The 10,665-nt window shown below is 35.4% G+C and overlaps 1 pseudogene; it reads left to right on the top strand.

Annotated features, from left to right (window-relative positions):
- The first annotated feature begins 36 nt into the window (after window positions 1-36).
- On the top strand, window positions 37-8,091 carry LOC101415931 (uracil-DNA glycosylase-like; annotated as a pseudogene).
- Window positions 8,092-10,665: the final 2,574 nt, after the last annotated feature.

The raw sequence follows: 10,665 nt of genomic DNA, 5'->3' as shown, positions 1-10,665 counted from the left end.
AGGCATTCAGCTCGTGCTCAGAAAGGACCATTGACCATGACGTGCAGCAGTGCTCAGAGACGTATTCACCAAGCGCAATGAATGTCTCATGATGATGGAGGAGGTTGTTGTTATGGGGGGAGGAGTGGTGGGAGGGAGTTGGGGTATATGGGGACCGCATATTTTTTTAATGTAACATTAAAAAATAAATAAGGACAAAAAAAAATAATACTCAAAAAAAAAAAAAAAGAAGAGAGTTTAAAAAATGGAAGTATGCATGATTGCCAGATGCCTGAACATTCGAACAAAGAGGGGAACAGAAAGTTCCTTGAACTTAGAAACAAAGAAGCAATTAATGAGCCGGACAAGAACAATCTATGTTCCAGAATTGCTTGCATTTGCATTGCTTTTGCCATTTAGATTTAGGACTTCAGCAATTTTGAAACTGAAACATGGTTTATGTGATGGCACTATCAGTAAATACATAAACAATGTCATAACAATTTCAAGTGTGAATATTTCCTTTTTTTTTTCCTAAAAATCCTTGGTCCATTTCAATAAGGCCCTAAAACTACAGCCTAAGAGAAACTGAAGCCTAAGAGAAACTGAAGTGTCAGTTGTTAGTCTGATTCTATTGTATTTTATGAAAAAAACAGATTATTATAGAACCCAGGGCTCTGAAACACCCAGCCCTGGTGCTGTTTCTGGGTACAATTATATCTAACTGACTTCCTCTTGGTAAACAGGAAAGATGCTGGTAGGACTTCATGGAGGGTTTGGCTCCTGTGTTCCTTACCACAAGGCAAATCTCTGGCGGCCTAAAGTGGGGCAAAAGACATCGCTAGCATTCAAAGCTGAAACACAAAGCCCCCAAGAGGCTGGGCCCATGGAGCACCTCAAGGCTGAAGAAAGCCAGACTCTTGATAGCTCACAGGTGAACTTGGGAAGAAAGCAGAGCAGCCAAGACTGAGAGAGGTGACCCAGACCCTCATTCTGAAAGTATGTGATTCACAATAAGACTGAGAGACCATCCATTTAACTCAACATTTGCTGAGTGCCAGCCAATGAGCTAGCAACTAAAGAAAATACAAAGTTGGTTTAATTCCTCTTTGCTAATATACAGTGATACAATACAAATAAATCAGAGTATACTTACCAAATTTTTTTCTATTACAACATGCATTTCTATGTACTGAGAAAAGTTTAGCAATGGCTGAAAAAACTCACAAAAGTCACGTCAAAACTAAAGAATTCCTTATTTATTTTAATACATATCACTACGATTAATGAACCCGATGTTGGAATATAAGAAATAGAACTAGATAATATAAGAAAAAATAGTTAACAAAGAATTCTATTCAGCTAATTGCTCAGTCACATCCTCTGCACCTAGGAATCATTTAAATTACTCAGAAAATAGCTTTCCTCTAACTTCCAAACTCCTTATTCTCATTGGCACTAGGCTACACACATTATATTACTCTCTGATGAAATCCTCTCATCAATTCTCCATTTTAAAATGTGGGTAGTTGTATTAGCTTAAAGACTATAATACTATATTACTAGGTTTTGTGGTTATGTGTATAGCCCTGACTCTTTTACGGGTTGTGATTTCCTCTGACAGGTTAAGGTATTCTTTGTACAAGTCAACACAGAAAAAAATGAACAAAAAATCAAAATGACTGACTTTTTAAAACTTGATCACAAATGTGTCAAGGCAGGGGTTCTGAATGATGGGTATTTTGTTACTCACTGAGGTCACAGGGTTTAAGGGCCCAGATGCTAGAGCCAGTCCACAAAGATTTGAAATCTGGCTTACATTCTGTTAACTTAAATTCTGCTGAAAACTGGGGATAAAGTAGTAATTATTATAACTATTATTAGTAATAGTGTTAGCGATTTTCATTATTATTATTTCATGAAAGTAACCTAAGAGTAATACACCAGGGAAAAACCATAACGGGCCTGCGAGGCTTTGCACACACTGTAAGATGATGGTGTAGATGTGAAAAATATTCACTAAAATACCAACAATCTAGAAGCACTGGAAATAGTTCCAGAAGCAGAGTACAAGAATCAAAGCTCATGAATTGTGGAAACTTTTATTATGTTTATTTTTATCTGGATTTTTCTCTTTTTTACATCGGTATTTAATTCTTTGGAAGATCAAAATAATCTTATAAAGGAAGAAGAAAAAATATTATTTGCAGGAATCCTATATAAAGAAAATCCAATGGAAATCCATAAGGAAACTACTAAAACTAATAAATATGTTCGACAAAGTGGCAGAGTAGAAGGATCAAAACACAAAAATTGATTGTGTTCCTATACACTAACAATGAACAATTTACAAAGGAAATTTAGATAATTCCTCTTGCAAGAGTATCTAAAAATAAAGTACCTAGGAATAAATTTAATCAAGAATACAAAAGACTTATACACTGAAAATGACAAATATTGCTGAAAGGAATTAAAGAAGACCTAAATAAATGACAAGGCATCCCATGTTTATTGATGAGAAGAGCTAATGTTGTTAAGATGTAATACAACCTAAAGAAATACACATATTCTATGCAATCCCTATCAGAAAGCCAATGTTTTTTGGTTGTTGATTTTTTTTTTGTAGTTATTGCAGAAATGGAAAAAAACTGATCCTCAAATTCAAATGAAACTGCAAGGACCCCAAATTGTCAAAACAGTTTTGAAAAAGAAGGCCAAATTTGTAGAACTCACACTTTTAAATTTCAGATCATACCACAAATCCATAATACTTAAAACAAGGTGGTACTAGTGTAAAGACAAGTGACGAGTGGAACAGAATTGAGAGTCCAGAAATAGACCTAAACATCTATAGCCAACTGATTTTTTAATGAGGGTTTTAAGAAAGTGCAGTGTGGAAAGAATAGTCTCTTCAAGAAAAGGCTCTGGGAAACTGGATAGTCTTATACCATATACAAAAATCAAGTGAAAATGGATAAAGACCTAAATGGATAGATTCTTAGATATGACACCAAAAGCACATGCTTGTTGATTTCACCAAAATTTAAAACTTCTGTGTCAAAGGAAATTATCAAGGAAGTAACAGTCAACCATATATCAGACAAGAGCTTAATATCCAGAACTTTCACAATGCAACAATCAAAAGGCAAACAACCCAGTGAAAAAATGGGCAAAAGAATTGAATTGACATTTCTCCAAAGAAAATATACAAATGGTCAATAAGCTCATGAAAATTATCCATTAGGAAAATGCAAATCAATACCACCATAAGATAACAACTCAAACCCACAAGGGTGGCTATTATTACCCAAAAAAAAGTAAAACTAGCAAATTTTGGAGAGGATATGGAGAAACTGGTATTCTCGTGAAATGGTAGACAGAAAACAATCCGATCATTGTAGAAAGCAATTTGGCAGTTCCTCAAAAAGCTAATGCAGTATTATCATATGACCTGGCTATCCCAGTTCTGGGTATATACCTAAAGAAGTTGAAAACAGTGTCACAAACAGATACTTGTATGCTGATGTTCATGGAAACATTGTGCACAGCAGCCCAAAGTTAGAAATAGTCCAAATATCCTTCAACAAATGAACAGATAAAGAAAATGTGGTACATACACACAAGAGAATATTATTCATCCCTAAGAAAGAATGAACTTATGACACATGCTGCAACATGGAAGAACTTTGAAAACATTATAATCTTTGAAATAAACAAGGCACATAAGGACAAAAATTGTATGAAATCACTTAGATTTCTAACACAGCAAATTTGTTGAGATATAAATTGAGTAGAGGTTCCCAAGAGATGGAGAGAGGAGGGAAAAAGGGGTGTATATTTGTAAAAACAAATTTACTAAAATTATAGTGTCAGGGAAACTACTGATAAACCTACTACATCTGCATATCCCTTCAAGTTTGCCATATAAAGTAACTTAAACATGGGAATGATATTCCATCATATTCAGCAGTCCAGACCACACTCAAGCTCAGGAGATTGTACAGGGTAGACCTTAAGGACTGGAATGTTGGGGAAAGGTTAGATGAACCAAAATATCCTGCTAGGCCCTATTAATCTCACAGAGTCTGGGGTTCTAATTTCCATGGATAAACCACAAATCAATGGGATAGATGAGTTAAAAAAGAAAAAGGCAAAAGGAAACATTTGGTATAAATATGTTCACAATGTATAATAGTGATAGTTCATGGGTATATACACATATGTCACATTTTATCAAATGGTTCACTAAAAAAAAAAAGATCTCATTTTAGTAAAAAGCTTTCCTTAACATATGAAAACAAGCATTGACTAGGGAACAGCAAATCTGGAGTTTGAGTCAAGATTTTTTAAAGTGATGGTTATAGTATCTTAAAGGCAAAAGAAATCAATAAAGATCAGTAGGACAAATCTAGGGTTGCTTGATCACTCATCTTTCTCCATTTTAAAATTCTCTTTTCTTGCTCAACCATTGAGATTAAAGAATTTTGTTACAAAAATGCATATCATATTCCCTTATGGTCTAACTGGTTTCTCACCATTTCAAACCAAATTAAAATATCAATTGAATGGAAGAGTTAAGTCCTTTGTTTACAGGGCTCCATCAACACAATAAACATCTTAAAAAGAAAAGATTCGTTTTCTTGTCCTTTTACTGGGGGACAAAGTACATTTAATTTTAAAATATTTAATTTGAGAGTAACAATATATTAATGAATTGCAAGATTAAAAACTATTTCTTTCTACTGAACAACTTAATTGTTAACTGCCTAATTCTGCCTGGAGGAAGTCTTGCTCACTTTTACCTCTGAGACTGGGCCTGGGGATGAGTTTAGTTTCACCTTTCATTCATATGTATACTGAACAAAAACCTATTTGGAGAAAACATAAGTAGTCTTTTTTTAGCAAATTTTTAAAACATCTAAAAAAGAGTACTTAAGAGAATCCTAGGAAATGGGTATGTTTGAAAGGAAGGCGAGTGCCATATTTATAAAGACTTCAAAAGTCATTTTACTTTCTAAAAGAAAGCAGCCATAGGAGGAGGAAAAAGAGCTTAGATCCGGGTTATATAAAGAGGACTCCAATTGTAGGAAGGTTACCTTAACCAAGAAAATATTAAAGAATTAGATCTATGCAAGAATATTAGAGAACACACTACAGTGATAATCCAGACTTTTGGGGGCAGGGGAAACAGTGACTATGTAAATGGATTAAACAGATTTAAAGATGCGTTATGACATTGATCAAAATTTTAGGTAGTGGGAAAGGACATGGAGACTCTCTATAGATAGACAGATGGATAAATAGATGTAGATGGAAAGTCAGATACGATGGTGAAAGATAAAATATAGATACCTGTGTATATTTACTTTTTTTACTCAGGCAACTCATATGTGAAAGATGAAGTCAATCTCTCAGGAGAAAATTTGGAGTGGGGGAATCTGTAAATTACAGTAGGAAAATATATGAAGAATATATATGAGGTAAGACAACAAAACACTGAGATAAAACATAGAAAATATCTATACGGTAACTGTGAGGGGATAAAGAAAAGCCAGAAAAGGTGAAAGAGAGTGAGAAGAAGGAGAATGTATTATCAAAGAAAGTAAACTGAGTAGGAAATCCCAGGCAGTCTCTTCCTTAATTCACCTTGGAAAAAAGTATCAAATATTTCAAACAGCAAATCTGATAAAAATGTCAGTTCATCCTATTCTAATATGAAACTTCTGTATAAAGGAAAGGAGAATTGTAGGGATATAACTAAGAGATTATCTTTTATTTTATTTTTGGTACAGAGGAGTCATGATTATGTCCATAAAATGAAGAAAAGAAACTGGAGAATAAGAAGTCAAAATATTAGAAAAAGTAAAATGATTAATGAAATAAGGTTTTAGTATCATTCTATTTATAAATAAGCATGGAACTCAAGTAAAAGAAAATAATAAATATTAAAATGTAGGAATCAAATTAAAGACATAGAAAGGGTGAATTACAAGATAGATGGCATTTACACACCAACTATATCAGATACTATACACTACTTGAAAGCATGAATGAATTATTATTAGAAATGATTTGGAACATTTCATAACATTAAAATATCAATTAACCAGAAATACATGAAATTGGACAATTGTATCCACCAAATATAGAGTTTCACAAACATATAGAAATATTTAACTTCAGAGAACAAAAAATGAGAAATGGGCAAATCTACAATTGTGAAAGGAGATAGTAACATAGCTCAGCAACACTATTAACTATTTAGTTCTAATTCATAATCCTAGACACTACATACAAAAACTGAAGAATGTTCTTTAGTTTCATGGCAAATAGTATATTTTGATAACCTTAGTGAAACTGAAAATTGTCTCAAAAACTTTAAATAATGAGACATTCAGGGTGCTTTGCACAATAAATACAAATTAAATATTTGGTACAAAAGTTGGAAAAGAAAAAACACTCCTATATATCTTGTTTGTAAGCATAAAATAAAATAGAAAATATTTTAAAATTGACCATTAAAATTAAGAAAATTGGGAGGAAAGATTACCTCATATATAATTCTAATCAAAGATTTACATACAGTATACACAGATATATTATGTAATGAATTACATATATATATATATATACATATCCTGTGTGTGCATGTGTGTATAGATACACACACACACACACACATATATATATACGCTAACAGTAAAGAAGAAAATCCAGGTGAAAGGTTTTTGTGTAGATAATTTGTGTAGATAATTTATACGTTCGATTTACGGCTTTTACTTGGACGTCAGTGAGATGGGACTCAGGTTGAGGCTCTGACCGCTTGCTGGGTCTGATATAATGGAGACACAGATAAAGGGAGCCGCCATATTTGATCTTGTTTCACCCATGCTGAGTTCTAAGTGTTCAGGAACTGAGGTCCAGGTAGAGATAAGCCACATGCCTGATCGCTTGCTGCTGAACTCGGGAAGAAAGCGGAGCAGCCCATACTGATAGAGGAGGCCAGGAAAGAGACAAGCCTATGCCTGGTTGCCTTCAGCTGAGATCTGGGAGATGAGAAATTCTGGAGGGCAAGGCAGAGACCTCAGCAGAGATCAGGGGCCACCTTGCTTCACAAGATGGCAGCTGACTATGGTAACAAAGCTTATCTACTGATTCCTTAACATGGACATTTCACAGTCTTGTAATTATAAGTTTTTACACCCAAATAAATCCCCATTATAAAAGTCAACACATTTCTGGTACTTTGTATCAGCAGCCCTTTGGCAAACTAAAGCAGGTGCATATAGGTGACAGAATTAAGGAGAAAGGAGACATGAGCCTGGGTTCTATCATTAATTCTACTACAAAAAGGCTATATGATCTTGGCATACACAGTACTGTATCATGCAGATACAGTATTATTTTTATGTCATCATTTGATCTAAATGTCATGCCTGGAACTTAAGTAGCGCCCAAATGCCCTGCTACAATAAAGCTCAAATTCAACTGAGGGAGTGAGTTTTAACCGTAGATGGAAGAAGCAACTCAGCCGAGTTTGGGAAACCTTATTTCATAAAGCTGATGGGATTTATTTCAGAAAGAAAAAAAAGATTAGTTTAACCACCCCCACACCAAGCCTTCCTGTGGACCGAGATGTGTAACATCAGAAATCCGTAGCACTGACCCAATCAAGCTCATGGGCTCCGCGTTAGTGGTCAAAGACCTGTTCCACCTCCACCCAGCTAGGAAAGCATTTATGAACAGCTGTCTACAGACATAGATGGTTTAGTTCAATCTGGTCATGGAGATTTATCTGGGTGGGCCAAACAAGGTATTCTCCTCAATGCAGTCTTCATTGTTTGGGTGCATCAAGCCAATTCTCATAAGGGTAAAGGTTGGGTGCAGTTAACCCATGAAGATGGGTCCTGGTTAAATGAGAACGTGAATGGCCTCGTCTTGTTATTCCCTACTCTAAACGCTCAGAAGAAACGCAGTGCCATTGAAAGGAACAGCACCACATGCTCCCTGCTGTCAGTGCACGGAGAAATCTTTGGATGTAGACATTTTTCTAAAACGAATGAGCTGCTGCAGAAGTCTAGCAGGAAGCCCATGAACCGGAAGGAGCTGTGATCCTGAGTTAAGAGGAATGTTCTCTTTCAGTGTTTTTTGAGAAGCTGCTTTTGAAGAATTAGTCGGTTGTGAAGTTGACTTGGAAAAAAAATATTTTCCCTAATAATTGTTAAGTACCCTGCATCAGGGAAAGCTGCTCTAGTAATGCAGCCACGAACAGACTGTCCCTAAGACTGGTAAGCTTTCTTTGCAGCGTGGCTTTGGCCTAGAACATGCTGCCAGGAAACTTCTATGAAGCCAAATACTGGGTCAAATATTCCTCTTCTCACCCCTCTTGGCCCAGCCAGTAGTTTGGTTCCTGCTGCTGCTTATGCCTACTGGGTAGGTAAGGTTTAGTTTTACAAGGTGCTTGGAGTTCTCAATTAGAAAGGCACCCTGTGCCAGGTCCTGCCTTCCACTCTCAACCAGGTATACTAGCCCACAGGCCTTGAGGAAAGAGGGATGATATTTTGCAAGTTTTCAGAAATCTGGTCCAGAAATCAGGCATCAATTTCTTGATTTTAAGAGAGATGAAAATTGCAGAAGGATAATGTCTGGTGAGTCACTGCATACGGACAGCTGCCAAAAGAAGTGAGAAAGGTCTTGTTTATACTTATTCGTCTGGTGTTGCTTGGAATAAATGGTGGAAATTGAACAAGGAAAGGGAAGGGGACTTTTTTTTTTCCTATCATGGGGATTGATGCTTTTTTCCATGTTTATACTGAGTTAGGGTTTTGAAGGCAGCATAGGTGGCTAATTACCATTTTTTATGGACTGTACTCAGTTTGGGACATGTTTTTCTCCAACGCTGGAGAACTTTACTGGTGCCGCAGTGCTCCAAAATGTGTTGACCAAATGCAATGAATGACCCATGATGATGAAAGAGGTTGCTGATGTGGGAGGAATGGGGTGAGGGGGGTGGAGGGTATAGTATATGGGAACCTCTTATATTTTTTTGAATGTAACATTTAAAAAAAATAAAGTGAGAAAAAAAAGGAAACACTAGGAAAAATTAAAAAAAAGAGATATTTTTATCCTTTAAGAGACAATCTTTTAGGTCTGCATTACTATCCTCAATTTTGTTTGAAATGCTATTTTGCTGTTAACTGTGTTAAAGATTAACCCTAACTTGAGTTTGGTAATAAAAGATTGCTGAGGTTTCAAACATATATATATATATATGTATACAAAAAAAATTACTATCAGTAGCATTAGTAGCTTTTCAAAAATAATTACAAAATTATAGAACACTTACTAAAGCAAATTATTTCAAATCTATACTTCTCATGTTCCAGATTAAATAAAAATGACAACTCTTTATAAAACTCCTTGAATTTGGCTAAATTTACATTCCAAGGAAATGTATCAAATGATTTTCAAAAACTACTGACATTAAGATTAGTTTATGTTTTTACCAAAAATGGTTAACTTTTATTTCAGAACATCAGATTCTCAAACTTGGGGATTGTGGTATAGATCTAATTATGTACCCCAATAATGATATGTTCCTAATCTTTACCTGCATTCCTGTGTTTGTGTAAATAATACCCTTCAAAGATGTATTACCAGTCAAGGTTTGCCCAAACTGAATGAGGGCAGATCTGAATCTCTATTACTGGAAGCCAGAAGTCAATGAAAATGGAAGAGCAGACACAAGGAGGGAAACATTGCCATGTTGCTAGGCAGCAGAGGTGCAAAGAACAGAATGCCAAGGAGTGGAGCAAGCGAGCACCAGAATCTACAAGAGAAAGCATGGCCCTGCTGATGCATTGATTTTCAACTTCTAGCCTCTCAAAGCATGAGTCAGAAAATTTCTGGTGTTAATCTAACCAATTTTCTAGTATTTGTGATGGTAGCTCTGGCTAAAAAAAAAAAGAAGCTGCATGCTAAAGGGGAGCTTAATCTGGAAGCAGAGAGCAGGCCCAGTGCTGAAAGATGGAGTGAAAACATAGAAGAGAGTATAAAGAGCAGAGTTGAGCTTACTGCAGTTGCTAGGGAGGAAAAACAGTAATAAATAGAAAAAGAAAAGGCCAGAAGTTGAGAAAAAGAACTCCATTCCTGGAATTCCACATAATGGGGAATTCTTGAAAGTTACCATGTACACTTAGGGCAAAACACAGGCACAGAAAAACCAGAGAAGAATGGATAGTTGTACAAAGTCAGTATGAACTGGACTAAGTGTTGAAGAAGAGAATAAGAAGATAATAAACACCCATCCAATCTACATTGAAACCTTAGGTAAGACAGAGAATCTGATGTCCAGTAAGCACGTCAAAAATAATCAAATGCCCAGACTTTAACAAAAACTCACAAGGCATACAAAGAAACAGGAAAAGATGGTCCATGCAAAGGCACAAATAAAGCAGCAGAGGAAATAAAGACATTGGAATAAACTATTCAAAGATGATAAATCAATTCACCTATGTAGTTCAATAAGCTAAAGGAACACATGGGTATGGACTAAAGGAAATCAAGAAGACAATGTAAGAACAAAGGAGGAATAAGAAATTTTAAAAAATAACAAAGCAGAAGTTTTGGGGATGAAAAACACAAAAATAGAGATTAAGAATACACTAAAGGAAGCTGATGTGGCTC

Source organism: Dasypus novemcinctus, chromosome 29 (genome assembly GCF_030445035.2).
Source record: "Dasypus novemcinctus isolate mDasNov1 chromosome 29, mDasNov1.1.hap2, whole genome shotgun sequence".
NCBI lineage: Eukaryota > Metazoa > Chordata > Mammalia > Cingulata > Dasypodidae > Dasypus > Dasypus novemcinctus.
Note: the sequence above shows the minus strand (reverse complement) of the source record. Positions and strands in the feature narration are given on the sequence as shown.